Below are 20,000 nucleotides of genomic sequence, written 5' to 3' on the forward strand. Positions count from 1 at the left end.
ATATTTTGAAAGCCCTTAGAAAACATAGGCAAACAGATATTGGTCTGTCGTTTCCGACGTTGTCCCCCCCCTTGATATAACAAACACTTTGGCTCGTGTCATTTTATTAGGAAATGTCCCTGAACCAATCTCAAGATTGAAGATATGGACCAAGCACGGGCAGATAATGTCGATCACATATTTTAACGGGTGCTATCTGTATATTATCAATATCAGTGGCTTTACTATTTTTTCCTGCAGTGAAGGCTTTATATACTTTGGAACAATCATGGATTCCAAAAAATCACAAGACCTTCCCCTGTCGAGAAAATGGGGGTAGCGAAGCTTATCGTGCGTGTATCTTACCTTCTTGGTGATTTTTCTTTGTTTCTTTATGTCTCTCTCTCTATTCATTCTTTCTTTCTCTCTCTCTCTTGCTTCTCCCTTTCTCTCTCTCGTTCTTTCTCTTTTCATTCTTTATTTCTATCTTTCTCTCTCTCTTATACTTTCTCTCTTTTTCCCTCTCTCAATCTCTCTCTTTCTCTCTCTCTTCTCTCTATTTCTTCCTTTCTCTGTCTCTTTTTGCCCCTGGTGTGTGCCATTGAGCTTGAACCCTTTCTGCACTATCACCCGGATCGGCCCACTTTTCAGCGTGACACCGCCACCGCCACCGCCGACACCTGTGAGCATATAAAGCTTGTGCTGCTTGTGCACTATAAAACTAGTGCTGGCCTTAAATAAAGCTTCTTCCTCCTCCTCCCGAACATTTCGTTCAAGTATCTACATGTCTGTGGGAGGTGCATGGCTGATTGTTGCTGACGTATAAGACTCACTAAAATGTTCAGATAGCTAGAGCCGTCTCTGACAGTGATTTGTTATTAATGACAATTTCACGTATTTCATTGGCCACTGAATTTGTGCTCAGTACGGAATTAATTATTTTCCACATACGATCAGGTGGGCGATTCGATCCTGTTTGGAAAAGGTTCTCATAGTATTCCTTTTTAGCTTTCTTTTAGTAAAGCATTTAAATGGTTCCGTAGCTTTTAAAGGCCGCCGAGGTATTGACGTCACGCGTTCTCAAAAAGGAATCATGAAGTTTATGCTTTTCTGTGATCATACATACGCTTCAGTTCCGGATTAATCCAAGGCTTTACTGTGCGCTTTCCGGTCTTAAATGATTTCATCGGAAAGCAGCTACTGTAATGGCCACTGAAGAGCTTTATGAACGCTTCGTACGCTGCTTCTACAGTCATTTCGCCGAAAACAGGCTCCTAGTCAGCATCTTCAATTTTGGACCGAAACAATTCCAGTGTTTACTGCGTTATATAGCCTGGTAGACAAACTTTCGGATGCAAGCAGTTTTCTTTCCTTTTGCAGAATTTACAAAGGCCATGGATATCAGGCAGTGATCACTTATATCGCTGTTGACTGTACCTGCAGCAATGACGTGCGTATCTATGTTAGTGATTAAAAGGTCCAAAATAGTTGAACTTGCTGGCGATACTCGAGTGGGCGTAGTAATGACAATAAAGAAACCGAACGAAGCTATTTTATTTAGGAGATCATCGGAGGATTTGTTTTCCGGGGAAATGTTAATATTGAAATCGCCTCCAATAACGAGGCGGAACCTGTTAAACGACGTATATTCCAAAAGTGCATCAATTAAACCTAAAAACTTTGTGATAGTTGCCGATGGAGGAGGATAAATTAAAGAAAAATAGCACGATCGCCTTGCAAGCTCAGAGCCTCATAATCTGATCTGCGTACGGTGCATTCGTTTAATGTCATGCAACTTTCTGTATTGCGAACATATATGGCCACTACTCCGTTGCGTCGATCTGTTCTGTTAAGTGAATGTCGTCTGTAGCCATTTAATGTGGGTGCGCTGTTAAGTGAAGTGCACCATTTCTCAGTCACCACAATTACACTGAATCTAAAGTGAAAACTGTCAAGCAATGGCGTGAATTCATCGCGTTTCCTGTTTAGCGAACGCGCACTTCAGTGTAGCACCATAACAGTGTTCTGAGCGTATTGGCTGCATATCTTGATACATCCAGGCTTGACGAATGCTTGGTAAAGCATGTTGTTTGAAAGAGAGAACTAATATACCTTAAGAAAAAAGTGAAGTTCAAGCAATTTTAGGGAGGTCATCGTCAGAAGATATTTGAACGGCGATAGTACCGTCCGCCTTATGTGCAAATATTCGACCATTCCGCGTCCAGACAAAGCGCCACTTGAACTGGCGTTTTCAGATACGACAGCAGAAATTATTTGCTTCACACTGGGACGTAGATGCCCATTGAAAAATATTTGACTGCTATCTGTAGGTTTGCCTTGACTGTTAGAACGGCTGTCCGCCACTTCACCATTCGTGCCTTTGCGCGCCATCGTGATCTGCGAGGTGAAGAAGAGGTTTAGCGCGCTATGCTCGGGAGAGAGATCAAGAAAATGAGAGCGAGAGAAAGATATACGCATTCACGGAGCGGGTCTGCTGGAACGCATTGTCGGCGTTGCAACGCGGTACATCGCGGTGTCGGCATTGCAACGCGGTGTCGGTGTTGCAAGCTGCGCTATGCAACGTGCAGTGACGGCCATAAGTCCGAGACGCACAAAAGAAATTAGCATCGTCATGAGTAATAAGATGAAAAGTTGGCGCGCACTTCCGGAAAATGCTGGGATGCGATCGCCCAGCTTCGCTGTTTCAAGCGTCGCGCGGCCGAGTGCAAGGTTAAGTGTTTTTTTTCTTCGCCCTTTTAATTACACGGTCTCGCTTTTGGCGATTCTTGAATTGAACAATTATGTTGTTTTAGCTTTCATTGCGTGTAGGGACACGATGGCACGCTTCAACATCCGAGGATGACATAGGCTCTGACAAAGCATCATCCAACTTAGACATGAGTGCAACAACGTCCACATTTTGTTTTGTACCACCCCTTTAATTTCCAGGTTGAACCGTCCCAAGTATTGGTCACACTGAGCCAGTCTGTTTATTATTGCAGATATCCGGCTATGCGAACTGCTGTGGGGCAAACAACTGGGGTGGTATTCTTTGGTGATAAGTTGCGTGGATGTTGTTACTCTGGTGCGATCTTTCGTGAACCAGCACCAGACGTGCCCACGTTCAGGCCGACACCGTTTCTGGCGCTGTACCAAGTTTGCTATCATCACAAAGTACCGAGTGTGCCGTCGAGCGTCCAGTGCCGAGTCTCGCGATATCACCGAAATGCTTGAGAGTTATTGCCCCAGAGTACCACCCCTCTTGGACGAAGCATCCAGCGTATGTTGTTTGAGCCCATGATGCAATTAGCGCTGGGTTGCATTGCTCCACACGACAATCGTGTCATAATTAAGCGGAGCATGCAGTAAACAGTGAGGCATTCGGCTAGCGACACACACATCTTGTGTGTTCCAGGCGAAGGCCACCAACTAGTGTATAATACTTGGTCGCATCTTCATGGGTAATAGTCGAGCAGCGTTCGTCTTCTGGCACTCTAACCATTGCGTAGCCGACATGCTACAAAGAAATCAACAAGCACAAGAACGCCGTAGTTTTTTTTATAAATGGTCCCAGAGAAAAGAACACTATCAAAAGCTGGCATCATTATAATTGCGCCAGTGCGCCCTTCAGTATTCGCAATAAGCCCACTGACATTGCGAAGGGTTGGTATGCTCTAGCTCTTCGTAAATTCTCTGCAATGCAGATGCAGCTGCGCTTTTTATTGCCTTTGCACCTAGAAGAATGCAGCGACGTTCGCAACCTGACTTTTAATCCTAATTTACATGAAGGGAAGGAATAGTGATTTCTTCCAACAACGGCCGTGACGTGGGTTGGGCTACAACTGACGCCTGTAACACCTCGTCTACGGCGTTCTTGTGTGGCATGGTTCGGCGGCGCTGACCTACGTCATGCCCATCCGTTAGCTGGATCGGCAATCTATCCTGTCATGTGAATACTGCTTTATCACAAAACTTCTTAGTCGTTTACAACGTGGCAATGCGAAAGTCGAAGCAGTGGGATCGAGAACGGCGGAGGGAGGGTCTGCAGCAGACGCTCCCGTGTTCCCATTAGCAATGGCCGCACCTGTACATGGGTTACCGCCTTCCCATAATAAGCGCACTAAAGCTGCGTCTGGAACACGTAAACGTAGCAGGCTTGGAGACTTGCACACGTCTTTTGGAATTCCGACCTCTGAACTTTTGTCTTATAAGGAATGTATCTCCCTCTTTAGTGAAAGCGCTAGCAGGCGGCCTTCATGGACGGGATGAGCTGCTGCTCAATTCTTCTTCGCTAAGCGCAGTTTATGGCTTGTCTGATACTGACAGAAGTTTTTGGCTGTTAGCTCATATAATCTATCGGGTTGATATTACGTGACTCTATACAAACATTTTTATGATTGTTGCACATGAACACTATTTCGAGAGCTGAATAATATGCACCATTATATTAAATTACATTGCAGCTTTGGTCACTTTTTCAAGAAACGTGAACGTTTGCTGACTTCCGTTACAATTAGTCATTTAGGTCTAAATTGCTGACGAGTGAAATGCGCCGAGGAGGAGGTCCTCCTGCTGTTGTTCGACAAAAATAAATGGCGCTTCTATGGATGGATAGCAATGGCCACTTCGGAAGTTGATGTCAGAAGTTGATGTCAGGTACCTAATACGATTTTTTAGTTTTTTACTGGCGCTGTCGGAAGCGCCTTCCTCTAGCTCTTAAACAATGAAGCGCTGCTATTCACAGAAAACACAGAGCCTGGCATCGCGGTATTTAGTAAGCAAAATGATTTGAACTTGTCTTCGAACTTTACTATGCAGCCCTTTGTCCAGCGCGCACATTAAGCACGTTTTCAGTGTCGCTGCTACAAGTACTCCCAAAAAAAAAAAAAAAAAAAAAAACGAGGGAACATTACCAAATAAAAATTTCGAAAGCAATTCTTATTGAACATAACGTGTGAAGGGCTGCAGAAAACGCAAAGAGCCAGGCCAGCTCTTTTTCTATACAGTGTCTGCACATGCTAATAAAAGTAGGGGAGAAAGTAACGTTAAAGTAATCAATTACTGTAGTTAGGTAGTAATTGGTAACCGTAATCAATAACATTTTTCAAGGAAGTTTTCGTAAATATAATCGGTTAATTTTTTTTCTGTAACATGTACTAGTCTGATGGACTGAATCCAGTGCATGTAAAAAATCACATTTTAGGCCAATCAAAGTACCTGAGACAGCAGCTCATTATTTATCCTTTGCCATCGCTTATTAGAGTGGTCAAGTAATCTCGTCGATTATGTGATCTAAGCAACTCAGTCTTATTTTTAGTAACCAGCATTGAAATACGGAACACGCCTACATTACTTTGTGCACTAGTGAAATTAATTGCACCGCTCATCATTCTCTCACGTGTTGCTCTTCAGGCATACATGGTGACTGCATTTGGTGTCATATGTTCTAGGCTTATTTTCATTTGGGCCTTTCGATCAAGTAAGCAAGTGAAATCTCCCTCTAGAACAATCAATTTCGTGGAAAGCCACCTTTGAACCGATAGACTCAAGATGAATTATTGCAGGCTGTTGGCCAATCAGATCGTGCGTGAAAACTATGTATGATGGATCATTTTAGCTACACCAATAATCACGCATGTCAACGCTCTGCATGTACTTAAGTCGCTGACTGACGCAGAGAAAGAGTTGCACGTATGCAATTATCTCTCATCACTTGAAATGGGAATGACCCAAAACCTTCATGAGCCTATCGGTCACAATCGTGCGACAGCACATGTGGGAACTCAGCTTTAGAGCAGTGCCCCCATCTCAGCTGGTTTGTCATGATTCTCTTGTATGCAGGATTCTTTTATATATTTAAATAGGCTTTCTATTTTACGTATTCACAGTTTTCATAACATTTACTGCACGAATCAAGGCACACCACACGTACCTCCACTGAACGAGGTATCTGTTCTGTACATGTAGAGCAAAGCGAACTTATGGAAAAGCTAAAAATATGAAGGTAGCGATACATCGAACAAAGTGTTTTCACATTAAAAGGTATACCACCGGAAATAGATGCACATTAAGAACATTCAAAGGGAGGCGTGTGAAGCCGAAAACCTCCCAGTCTTTTGAATATTGATGTAAACAAATATTCCTGTTTCGACTTTGTATTCTGTGTCGGAGGCTAGAAAAAGTTGTAGAGGATCCCTAATCATATTCTTATAAGATGAGGACGCGAAAGCGTTTCTTTCGTGTAGGCTGTTGTTACAGAGGGGTGCTGCAAAGTGGTGTTGCCCAGTTGTGTTATAAGGAATAAGGCTATGTGAGGGGCCGAATGGTGCTTATTTACATGATTTAGTGCAATCAAAATGGTGTCCACACGCCTTTACATGCCCTTTTCTATTTCGTTGTCGAGGCAGTATGCATCACGGATATCGAGTATAACGAAGTAGTGACACCACCACGGCGTTGTGGGTGGCGTCATTTAACAGTCTCCGGTGTCGTCGTCCGCTTGTCCTTCCGGTGACGGCGTACTTGCGTCGAGGTACCGCGGCTGCGGCTGGTTGCTGCGGCGGAGTGGAGTGCGCGCCGAGTGTTGCTGCGGCAGATGTTGGCGCAGGCGTCAGTTCCAACGAGAGAGGTCACGTGCTTTCCGGGCACGGCTTTTGGGGACGACTTTTGCCTCGGGCTTGTCTCGCGCTCGTGTCACTGCTCGCCCGCTCGCCGTTGTCTTCAAATGTTGGCGCCGCCGTTAGTTTTGGCGGGAAAGGTCACGTGCTTGTCGGGCACGGCTTTTGTGGACCCATTTTGCGTGCGCCAGCTTGGTGCACACTTTCGCCAACCTAGCCAAGAAACGCTATCGCGTTAATATCAAAGGAGAGGTGGTAAACGGATGTTGTATGTAGTAGTCCATTATGAATGTGTTACGGAAGTTCCACCAAATGCAGCCATCAAGGTGCGAAGCATTGGACCAGTAACCATATGAATGTCTGACACACGAGAAACCTTTTGCACTGATCATTTCGAGCATGCTTTTGTCAGCTACAAATAGTGCACATGTATACTTGCCCTGCATCACAAAGGGATGATGTGACAAAGAAGTGTACACCTGAGTGTTATGTTGCTTTTCATGGTATTTCCGTTTACTTAAAATAGTTTTCAGGTGTTTAGTGCTGAGAACAACAGAAAACTATCTGCATTGGTACTGGGAGGTCATAGTGCGAGTATTTGTGTTGTGTACTTCCTGTCCTCCTTTGTGCTGTTGCACCATAAATGTAAAATGTCACACCAGCAAGGTTGAGCATCAACCCTTAGATTTCAGAGGCTTTGCTGGATGCTAGACAGTTATGATTTTAAGCATATTCTGGCAGCAAATGTGCAGCACCTTTATTTCGGAGTGATGGAAAGGGATGCCTTTGCATGGCCATACTGTTCTATCATGCCTGCAGGAATACATCAGTGCCTGGTGGCACCGTATTGTACAGGTGTAACAGAGTAAACATGTATAGAAGAAAGCGACTGATAATAACGTGCCCAATATGTAGGAGCATTATATTATCTAAGCCACATGAAAAGATGCTTTCAATGTGCTAAATTACCACAGCTTTGATTTGTCATTCAAAGTAATTATTGCAGTACTGACACAGTAAGCGCTGCAATAAAGTTTGTACAATGGTGAAAAGGGTGGGAAGGAAGGAAATATTACTTTTGATGGGTAGATTTGAATGGTAGATGGGAATGCATACCCAATTTGCCACAATGCATGTTTGCTTGCAGAACAATTTTACGTTTGGTACACAGGCTGAGCCACTGTGGCTTCATGAGTGCAAATTTGTGTGGTCTCAGGGCTCAAGGCTGTACCATTTGTTTGGTCACTCGTCTAGTGACTAGATGATAACACACCCTTCTAGTAGATTTACGCCGAACACATTGCGCATTAGTTACAAAGCTGTATTCTAGGAACTATTTGTTGGGCTGTGATGAAAATAAAAAACTGGCAAGAAATGTTTCCTCCCTCTGTTAAGCTGCCCTGTCTTGCACCATATGAGCATGCTTTTTTTTTTCATTTTCATGTGTCTGTGAAAGCAGCTACTATTAAGAAATACAAGCTCGAAAGCACTTACTACCTCAACCTTGAGATTCCTGAACTCATTTAAAAGCTTAGTCACTTGATAATCCTAACCACTCAAATAACCTGAGTAAAGCTTAGTGAGTAGAGCGAACCCACGACATTCGGTGTTACTTAAGCCAAAGTTTATTAAGGCACCGGTAATTAAGATAGAGTTAACTAAGATGCTCGAACCCATTACCTTTGGTGAGAGTCGCACCCACGACCTTTGGTGTTAATTATGGAGAAGTTAATTAAGGCACAGTTCAATAAGGTAGAATTATTTAGGCACTCGAACGTACGACATTTGGTGGGAGAGAAGAAGTAATAGGAAGTAACAACGCATTCGAATAAACATTTCAAGTAATTTAATTATTGTCTCGTGAGCGCGCAGGCTTTCGCCTTCATGCTCTTTAACGTACGCTAAAGCGAATGTCAACAATTTTTATACAGGGGAACAGAATCAAAAGAGAACACGCATGGAAGATGCTGACATCATCAAATGGTCTCGCGTCGATCGTCCTTGTATGTCGCCATGGCTGAGAAACTGAGCAAGCCGGTCATGCCTAATTTTTTTTTGCACTTTGTCAATACGTCTTACATTGCTCAAGAGCTGAATGACGCATGTCCGTGAAGTAAAGGGCCGCAGATTGGCGAACCATGCCGGAAAGAAGGAATGTACTTATTTAATTACATTCGAAATAAGTTGTCTTGTTTGCAATATAAATTGTTTGTTTCACATAAATATTCCGATTGAAAACATCTGATGAGTACCTCTACATAAGGTGACCATTATACGTACACCTGTGAGCAAAAATATACGGACCAGGGATTGCGCGAAAAAGCTGATTTTTCCACTGCCTGCGAATGAAACTTGAAATTGATGGCTGCAGTCCAAACTTGGCAATGCGAACTTTCCAGGGTACTCGTCAATTTTCGTTTATGCGTGTTAATTACGAAGAAAATCAGTTTTTCGGCGACCCTGTGGTCCGTATATTTTTGCTCACAGTTGTACATATTGCTTTTATGCCAGTCATAATGAATTGTACACTCACACTGCTTAACCTTCAATTAGTTGCTGCATCAAGTTAACTGCTTATGCACAATACTTTTTACACAGGGTAAGAAGTTATTCCTTGGCTGAACCCATATTTTATTTTTCTGCTTGAGTTAAGGCTTTAATTTTTTTGGAACCTTTATCAAGCAGCAAGCATTACACTTCTAAAAGGCCTGATTTATGCCGCACTTCTTCTATGGTGGTTTTATAAAAGTAAAAAAAAAAAAGAAAAGGCATTTCATGAATTAAAGTATGCTAAGCAGACTCTTAAAATTGGCAGAGGAAAAAAAAAGATGAACAAGCAAATCAGGAAGCTGTACTCGAAGTTTCACACGCGTGTTCAGTGGTAAAGAGGGGTGACTTGTCGACCTACGCAGCTGTATTCCGCGACAGTTGCGTATGTGTGCGTGCGTGTTCTTGCAATCTGTCACTACTATAACTACAGAAAAGGACGCCATCGTGCCGAACACAACCGAGTATCATCATCATCATCATCATCATCATCATCATCATCATCATCATCATCATCATCATCATCATCATCTTTTTATGTCCACTGGAGTACGAAGGCCTCTCTCAGTATAAATAGCAATACATGAGGATACATGGGTATTCTCGGACGAAACACTTTCGGTGATACTATCAATTTCGCATGACATAGTACGAGGCACGTTGGATGATGAGAGAGGTTTATCTCCACGAGCCCATTCAGCGAGCACTGAGAGCGATCGTCCGAGAATACATCCCATGTTGCGACATGATGCGATTGCATTACATTTATAAAAGGTGGCGCAGGTAAGATAACTGTGCAGTGCTTCGAACGCGAATGACCGCGCCAGCGAAACACATGCAGCCACTGAACAAAATGTGACAGCCTAAAAGCCGCGTTTTCACATTGACGGGGAAACTTGAACTCACGTTAACTTAAATATGCCAGTGTAGTCTGCTGCTGGCGATAGTTGCCACTCTCGAACACCTTTGCTGAGCCTAACGGTTGCCAGCTGCCAACGGACTTGGCGTGGTCCAATCGGAGTGCGCGTGTGATCCGCTTGCGCGGATTCGGCGTACACCAAATTGACAGTGTTCAAAAGATCGTATTTCCACACAAAACTGTTAGCATCGCATTGAAATGTCAACAGTAGCTGAGGCTGAGGAATGCAAATATCTTATGATATTTGTTGGCTCAGACACTGTGACGTCCACACAATCATCAATGTTATATTAATGTTAAGCATTGTTCTAAGCTTTTCACAATGAGTTCTGAAGCAAGATACTCGCGCGGTGAGAACATTTTATACGTAATACTTGCTCACGTCAGAATCAGCTTTCAGGACCAACGAAACGTGAACAGTGGTTTTTTGCTCGTGGGTTTTGTAGGAAAGTCATCACGTTTGTCGTCGTCTTTGACACATCTTTGACATTCGAAACTGTTCTTTTGAATATAGCAGCTGCGAAGTTCGTCTCTCCAGTTATTCGGACAGTAATTGTAAAGATTTTTCCAAGTGACATTTTATCGTCCATACTCCCGTGTGACTCTGAATTCCACTGAAGAGGGGAAATTGTGTATTAATCTTAACAATAAATTGACTTTTCCGCCATATATTTTAAACCGGAGAAAGATTCAAATACTCGCACTCTGTGTACATATACTGATAAGATATTTTTCCTGTGTGGCATATTTTAGTTCATATGAAGAAAGCAAGATGTCCAACTCTGGATGGCCTGTCTAATCGAAATAAGCGATAATTTAAGGGAGAAATACGGCCATTTGAGAGCCATCTTTCTTGTATAACAATAACGTGAGGAGAAAACTGCGAAGGAAAATATATTAAATCTGTGACTGCAGAAACAATGGAACAAAAGTTCTAATGCAACATCATTAAAGAATCTAAAATGAATTAGTGCTTACATCTGGCACAGCTTGGTCTATAATTCTCTCTACTAAAAAAATCTGTCTTTGAAAGAGTGTCTATCACATGCCTTTTCCGAATTAGTATTAGTAGATCTTGTTCTTTTAAAGGTCTGTGGATCCATATCTACATTCTGGTTATTTTCTGAAGCTGATCCAGAGAACCATTCTTTGTTTGTCTCATGACTTGTAGTTGAGTGTCTCGTATTAATTGCGTAAGCATTTCTATGCTTACCCAACGAGAAAAGCCGTCCGTCCATCCATCCCATAAGACAATCGCTGTCAATATAGAGCACGCAGCAGCTAGTGACTTGACCTTCGTGCTGCCTGTCGCTTCAACGTGAACGAAGCGGCGAGAACACAGCGCTCACGAAGCTCTCAGCACACGCCGAACCCAGCACCTTTCGCAGATCGCTTTCAAAGATATGGACCGCGCGGCCGTGCCATACGCAGCTAGTCGCCGTCGAGGTTCCCTTGATCACGGTTCATAATGGTTCGTTGTGGATGGATAAGACGATAAACAGCGATAACAGCTTATAATGAGAGGAGTTTCTGCGTGAATCTTTTTTCATCATGCCCTGCGATAACAGTATTCTGTTATCGCAGGGAATGTTTTCTACCGCGACCACAACACACACACACACACACACACACACACACACACACACACACACACACACACACACACACACACACACACACACACACACACACACACACACACACACACACACACACACACACACACACACACACACACACACACACACACACACACACACACAACACATATATATATATATATATATATATATATATATATATTGATCAAAATACCTGGGTTAGCCAGAGTATTCTGGCTCAAGTAAAATTGTGCTACAGGACATGGGTGATAGCAAAAAAAAAAAAGGAAGAATTTGGCCACCATATAGGTATATATTTGTGCCAATTGGTTATATATGCTCATGGATTAAACTTGTCATACGAGCGGTGACTGCAGGAACTCATCTGCCAATGAAATAGTGGAATGGAAATGAGCTGGGCTCAAGGCGCCAACATTTTAAAAATGTCAACTACAGTTCCGAAAGGCCACGCTAGCAGGAACATGTACTAGAATTTTTCCCGACTTTCTACCGGTCAACGAAGGTGCTTCAGGTAAAAAGGTCAACATCCTAGAACAATGCACACATTTCAGTATAAATCGACCTTCCAGTTACTCAGCTCTCACTCTAGTGCGCGGCTTGAAAGAATAAAAAGCCGTGACAGATCGAGACGAAGCCAACGTCTGGTTTCGGTTACGGAGCAACGAAGTAACAGGCCATACACAGGTAAGTAAACACACATGTTTGCCAGATAGGTTAAAAAATTATGGGGTTTTACGTGCCAAAACCAGTTCTGATTATGAGGCACGTCGTAGTGGGGGACTCCGGAAATTTGGACCACCTGGGGTTCTTTAACGTGCACCTAAATCTAAGTACACGGGTGTTTTCGCATTTCGCCCCCATCGAAATGCGGCCGCCGTGGCCGGGATTGCCAGATAGGTTAAGGTGATGTCGGGAAATCGCCTTGAAGGCCTCGAAATACATTGCTGACCACCTCACTGACCAATTCGCTTGCTGCTGAACAGGAAGCCATGGAGGCAAACGATGACCCGCCCATAACTTTGGAGTCAGACACGTCTATACACAACACCCCTTCAACGCTGTGAAAAAAAGTAATAATAAAAGAGAACTGGTGGTGGTGGTAACATTAATTTAGGTCGTGAAGAATCTTCACCCCGTTTTTATAGGGGCAAGACTGCGGGCCACTTCCACGACGGACTAAATATATCACAGAAAAGTTAATACATGCCGGACGTGTTGTATGTGGCAAGGTGAATCACGTGGGCATTCTATTCGCCAATCTACAAGAGGAAAGCCGCACGAGGAAAAAACAAATAGTAGCACTTCCCCTGCCGAGGAAATGGCAGTTAGCGAAGCTTGTCGTGTGTTTCTTCGGTGTTCCTACGAACGAATTGCACTGACGAGTACCACGTTGTACTCGAACCACTACCGGTAACACGCACTACAGCTGGTTCCGAAGTTCCGGTCGAGAAACTCGCGTTGAGACCTGGCCGTCGCACCGGGGAAATAGGCACTAGCGTTGCCGAGGCTTTCACCACCTTTGTCGGGTTCCTGGAGGGCTAGACGACGCTGACGTTTGGCCTCAACGTCGCGCTCTCTCAAATCGGGGTCCGCGGCTCTTCGATCACGTTTCGCCTGGGCTTCGGAAGCCATCGCGCTAGAATCGGCACATCGACGACAAGGCCTATCCCGAGTGCGTCCATTCTGGAAGGATTTCCATTAAATTTCTTCAAAATTTCACGTATTTGGGCTACGCTAAGCTCTATACCAAGTCATCCCCAGCATTTTCCGGAATTTACTGATTATTGATGATTATCGACTAGCTAGTGATTGGCTTTCGATTGCTATCGCAAGGTATTGGCCACGTAGTTGGGCTAGGCTAACCACTACCAAGTCATCCCCCACATTTTCAGTAATTTATTGACTATTGTTCGATTATCGATTAGCTATTGATTGGCTATCAATTGGCTATCGCAAGGTATTGGCCACGTATTTGGGCTAGGCTAGGCACTACCAAGCCATCCCCAGCAGTTCCCGGAATTTATTGATTATTGATCGATTATCGATTAGCAATTGATTGGCTATCGATGACTGACTAAGCTTAAGTAGTCCCAACCTAGCTTATCTAGACTTAGCCGGGCTAAGCTTCGCTAGTTCACATGCCTATGTGCCATTGCGCTAGGGCCCTTTCGGCACTACCGCCATGATCGGCCCACATTTTTTGTTACACGCCGGACGGCGCAACGCCAAGCTTAAACAGCTCCGCTGGTAAGATAGAAGACGGCACACGCACGGGAAGAGGAGCATAACACTCGCTTACGCGCCTGTCGACGTTCAAAATTGTTCTAGCGCGCGAACTGCTTCGTGCGACAACGATAAATGAGCTTGTGTCCCCTGTCAAAATATATTTGCTTCTGATAACGATCGAGCCTACAAGTGGGTTTAACTGCAGTCAGGTGCGCGACGGAAAAAAAAAAAAAAATTGCAAAGGCTGTTACGATCGGCCAGTGGGGGAAGCGAGCTTCGAACCATTTATGATTTCCTGAGACGAATCGGCATGGTGGGGTCAGCAGTACGTCGCATCGGACAGACCAGCGGTGACACCAAGGCGAGCCGCGTTTGACGGCTACGGAGCTGATGGATGTCACTCGGCCACCGACCACGACGCTGGGACCAAGTAGTTCCTGTTAAAGTGCGTGCGACGTTTCCACACGGCCGTAACTAGCCGCCAAGGCCATTCGGCAGACGAACCCGCTAATGGCTGGACCATCCCAGGAACCAAGACGCGCCAGATTGGGTCAAGCGTGACACCCCCTGTCTACGGGCGTCCCCTCCGTTCTCTGTGACAGTGAGCCGTGAGAACCCGAGGCTACCATTCCAAGTGGTTTCGGGGAATAAAGGCGCCGTGGTGTTTATGCGCACCCTCATCCTCAAGGAGAGCCTTCGGCAACTTTGGACGCTCCGGTTGGAGGAAGGTGTGCCCGCAGGTTACCGTGGCCCTAGGGAGGACTTTGGGCTTTTAAGCGGACGTTTGCCGCTCATCACTTATGCTCTACCCGAAAGTTGTAGCTAGTGCTCTCCCACCTGATCAGATATGTAGCTAGTGCTCTCTCCCATCTGCTCTGTCATGTAGATCGTGCTCTCCCAGGACGATGTAGTCTGCTGAGATGTCGTAGCGCTGACATGGTACGATGTACTGCGCTCCGTACTCCGGCCAGTACGATGATGATCCCCTTGTTCTGTAAATAAGTTTGCCTCTTCCATGTAAATGAACCACCCGTTCCGTTTACCCTACCTCTCGACCTCGTAATCTTCACGAACGAAGCAACCCTCGTCAACTCTGTTCGTACTAAGGCGTGGGCCCGCTAAGCCTCCGTGTGACGCCCCGGTAGCGCAGGAAAGAGTGCGACCCTCAGTTTGACGTCGGACTCCGAGGCCACGACTTCCTACAAGGCATAATAACTATAGCCCAGTAAACTCATCGTGTCCGCCGGCAACATTCACACGTAGGTGGGTCAGTTGTATTTCAATGAGAATGAATTAACATTTGTAAATAAAATTATGAAGAACCAAGCTCCGCTGCTATCCAAGAATGCTGTTAGCATGCTTTGGGAGGAGGTTATTTGTGGCATTACGTTGCACTATGTGTAATGGGTGGCACATCCCTTACCGCCTCACTTTACCCATACTCGAAATCCAACCTGTACTTGGAGTGCTACTTCTTGAAGGACCAGTTTGCAACCTGTGAAATGTCTCAAACGGCAGCGTATGCTTCTTCAGCCAGAGGCGCATCTTCTCAGCAACAGCATCTCAAAACGCTAAATATCACGAGGGAACAATGTTAGAACGCTTCCATTATTACCGTAGCACTATGCGGTACCACCGCATGGTACCGGAGGGTACCACCAGTACGACAGTGCGGTTTTTATCACGCTGTGAGACAGCACTATGTTGGGTTCACGAAAACGATTAGATACGAATAAATCGCGGTTAGTTCCCAATGAAAGCTAACGGCTTTAAAAGTACTTCCAACCAAGGGCGGCACAGCAATAATGCGCCGCAGTGATTGGGGTGTCCTCACACGCGAAGGTGCGGTAGTATACGTGAAAGGAAGGGCAACGCTTTAATGACATTATTGAAGAAGACAATAAATTGTAGGGTTTTGATGTCCCGAAACCGCACAGTGGGTTAGGAGGGACGCCATATAGTGGGGGGCTCCGGAATATTTTTTGCCCCCTGGTGTTCTTGGTGAACACCTTGGTGACCAACCTGGTGACACCCCAAAGCACGGTACACGAGCGTTTTTGCATCCCGCCAATGTGATCGGAAGTCGAGCCCATGACCTCTTGTTCGGCAGTGCAACGTCATAACCGGTGAACAACACATGCAGGTAGATCGGAGAGAAGAAGAAAGTAAAAGATGTGGGTTTACAAGGGGTTAAGTTCAGAAAAAGAAATTGCATTGATACAGCGACCTCCAGTAGACGGGACAAATGCGAGCGGATACACACTGCTCCCGTGCCCTATAAACACACGAAGGTGAGGCTGTAGTGCACTGTATACAAACGCACAAAGATTTTAGACAAGGAAGTTGGCTAATCGGTGAACTTCCATCATTCTGGTTGCAACGGCAGAAATTGGCCTCCAACACGACCGCAAATAGTATAAGGTGCACGCTGAACGAATACAAGCAAACCTCTTTGTGTTAGTGTTCATCTCCGGTTGTTTTACTGTCAGTGCGCATGAAGGAATAATGTAAGATGCAAGCAACTAGCTGCAATGAGTATCGTGGTTTTGGTTCAATAGTGGGAAAATCAAACTTCGATACAGTCCCGACTATACAGTACCGGCCGCACAGTTCGATCATTTATGTGTATCCATGTCTGAAATATAGTTTTTCTAAGTTATCCCGTATCTACGTCTATCATTCAATTTTGTAAACAAAAATAGTCGGCCGAGCCTTTGCTTCACAGCATATTTGCCAGCCCCGTACGACGACAAAAGGCTAACAGGTACTTTGGTAAGGAGCGTTGGTTGTAAAGAAAATATTTTTATTGGTCTTCTTTCAGAAACCACGATGCATTTTCTGATCATCCTTACTGCATCAACTCCTCTAATGGCGCTGCTGCTCACTGGTATATGTTTTCTTTTTGTTAACAGCACCTTTTAAAGATTGCTGCTTTTGAACGTGTGAATCAGGAGGTCTAGTTGCTCGAAATGATTCGCCATACTGTGCTATATTTATTGAATTTCTTATCCCATAATTGCTTCATTAAAGTTCAGTGGACGCCACTTCGCCCCTGTCCGTTCTAGGTATGGTTAAATTCACCTGAAGTTCAGCATATTCTCCCGAAACACAGCTTCGGCCAGCACGTCACAGTGGGCGGGACCTTTCAACGGGGCAGCTCTTACGACTTCATTTTTCTCTAGTTGCGACGGCTTGAGGTGACGACATTTGACAGAGTCATCGACTATAACCCCTAGAAAAGTTTCCAGTCCAGGACGTAGTTGTTTGGACTCCTGTTCAGTAGGATTTTAAACAGCACATCGTCCTTCTACGGCTGGAACTCCCGACATTGTTCGAGCCGGGGAACCTTCTGTTCCTCTGAAAATGGTCGGCAGACATCATCCGCATGGTAGATTTGCTCTTTTGTAGACTGAAAGCGAGTTGTTGTCATGTCCTTTCTTTTAATTCGTAATTTATCCAGAAGTTTGTTTCGTTCCTCTGGTTACGATAGCAGTGAATATTGTGCGTTAGTGCTTATGAAGAAAGTCGTATCCACTACAGCCCTTTATAAAAATTTATATCAACATTTTTTAGACCGCCTTTAGACTATTGTTACTAGAACCTACCAAAGTCAATAGGAATTGTTCCAACGGTCGTTAGGCTTCCTAACAACCCCCTAGTAACACCCTAGAAACAATTGGCCACCAGTGTAATAGAAACGTGTTCATAGGCTGTCTGTAAACTTCCTGCTGTCTAGAAACACCTTTATTTATGCCTCCTAGCTATTAAAGTTCATTAAATTGAACCATGTTCATAGGCTGTCTGTCAACTTCCTACTGTCTAGAAACAAGTTTCTTAAGACTTCCTATGAATGTTCAGTAAGTTGAAGCATGTTCATAGGCTGTCGGTAAACTTCCTATGAACAATTTTACTAGTGCTTTCTTTAGACACCCTAGTAACATTGTTCTAACAATTGGCCACTTAAATTGAATAGAAGCACGTTTGAAGAATTTGTCAACATCCCACCAGCTTTCTACAAAGATTTTTTATTCCTCATCATTACTTTTTCAATTATTTCAAACATCCTACCATCATGTTTCCTTTAGACATTCTAGAAATATTGTCCACAATTGGTGACAGTATTTGAATAAAAACATGTTCAACGCTGCTTATAATTTTATACTAAACTGGAAATTTATAACTTTAGATCACCCAATACACCAGCATACCACCCTACAGTGCGCAGAGCCTTAACTATTCATTTCATTTATTGGGCGCCATTAACGTCGGGCCGCCTTATGTATATGTTTATGGGATCTTACTGGAGAGAGAGAGAAAAAAAACATTTATTGATGACACAGTGTCCCGAGTGAGGCCCGGTATCCTCCTGAGGTGAGATGGTTCCTTAGTCCAGGAACCCTCTGGCGACGAGTTGTTGGTCTTCCAGGTCACCGAGGGTGAGCTTGGCCTCCCACGTTTCGGCTAGGTGGTCTTCGTTTGCTTGTGGAGCTCGGTTCGCGTCCGTTTCCAGTTGCATTTGGCTGTCTCCATGGCACGGGCATTCCAGGAGCAAGTGTGCCAGGGTGTCGGGAACGTTGCAGAGTGGGCAGAGGTGGCCGTGGAGCGTCGGGCAGAGGCGGTGCATTATCGCTCCGGTAGTGTACGTGTGGCTTTGTAGGCGTCTGAGGGCCACGCTTCCTTCTCGGCCGAGTTTTGAGTGCGGTGGAGGGTACGCCTGGCGCTCGAGCCTGTAGTGTTGCAATATCGCCGAATAGTTAGTGGGTACGGCCTCCGCCTCTTCTGCCGCGGGGCGGAGAGCGTGTGGGGTGAGGGGAGCGAAGCTGACGTGCCCGCGGGCAGCGGCGTGCGTCGCTTCGTTCCCCTCTAGTCCCTCGCGTCCGGGCACCCAGGTTATACGCAGGTATACGGGAGCGGAGTGCTACGTCATTTTAATATCTTGAGTGCATCAGCCGAGATGCGGCCCCTCGATAAGTTTCTACAGGTGGCCTGACAGTCGGTGAAAATGACTGCTGCGTCTGTACATATGGTGGTGGCGAGAGGGATTGCCGCTTCTTCCGCCGTTTCCGGGTTCCGTGATTTGTCGGCTGCCGATGCTAACTCGCAGCCTCGGGAGTCTACGACGCTGAGAGTGTACGCGTTTCGATGCGGATACTTGGCCGCATCGGTGTAGCGGGCGTCTGGGTCTTCCTTGAATGTTCGTTTAATGGCGCCGGCTCTAGCTTGCCTTCTACTCTTGTGGTACTCTTGCGGTGCTCGTTCCGGTTATTAGGCCATTGATGAAGCCTCTGGAGACGTCGTCCGCGGTTCGTATGTTGCCTTTGACTTTGTGGTAAGTGCCTCCGAGCTGTATTCTGTTAATGCTGACCAGCATCTTGGCGTCTTCCTTGTCGGCCATGCTTGCGATGATTAAATTTTCGATTCTCTGAACTAGCACGTGTACTTTGTCATTGAAGTCTTGCTGCGATAGTCCACTCGCACTACCGATGGCATGCTTGACTGCGACGGTGTTCAATTTGGCGAGGTTAGGTCAGGGTTAGGGATCCGGCATCGTCAGGATCCTGACGATGCCGTGCAGTGTGCCATGGCTATGAACGCTGTGGATCATACGTAAGTCTATGACGATGGGGCGGACTTGGCGCAGTAAATGCACTACTCAGCCATCGCGCCGAGCGAAAACAAGACGCCGGTGTCCTTGCTCTGTGACGTACATGCCGAAGACGCTCAATGTAATCGATAATGATAATATATAAATTCACTATAGCACTATTCACTACAGCAGACCGACCGTAGTCACAGCTTCGCTGGCTTCCATCTTCACCGTAGTGGAAGGGCTCTGAACTTTTTTATTAAGTATATATGTGCCCATATTCATAAAAAAAACTCGCCAGTATCGTCCAAAGCGCGAAACACTGAGACCGATAGCAAGGTTTAGCTTTGCGCTTGAACACCTCGGACGGTGTTCGAAGGATACGCGGGTGCGACATGTCGGCGCGGCACAGCACGCACGCCAAACATCTGCTGGGTAGAAGGAACAACACCCTGGCCTCTTCCAGGCGTCTCACAACGCTGGAGTGGTGAGGATGAAAAGGG

At 45.3% G+C, this 20,000-nt stretch overlaps 1 long non-coding RNA gene across 1 annotated transcript in view; it reads left to right on the forward strand.

Moving 5' to 3' along the window:
• Positions 1 to 12,303: 12,303 nt before the first annotated feature.
• The window catches only part of LOC125944754 (uncharacterized), a 9,609-nt gene continuing 1,912 nt past the window's right edge, over positions 12,304 to 20,000 (forward strand). Inside the window, exons 1-2 of the long non-coding RNA XR_007466450.1 lie at positions 12,304 to 12,368; positions 16,732 to 16,797. This is a non-coding gene — a long non-coding RNA (uncharacterized LOC125944754). The remainder of the gene's footprint in view (positions 12,369 to 16,731; positions 16,798 to 20,000) is intronic.

This window comes from Dermacentor silvarum, chromosome 4 (genome assembly GCF_013339745.2).
Source record: "Dermacentor silvarum isolate Dsil-2018 chromosome 4, BIME_Dsil_1.4, whole genome shotgun sequence".
NCBI classification, from domain to species: Eukaryota; Metazoa; Arthropoda; class Arachnida; order Ixodida; family Ixodidae; genus Dermacentor; species Dermacentor silvarum.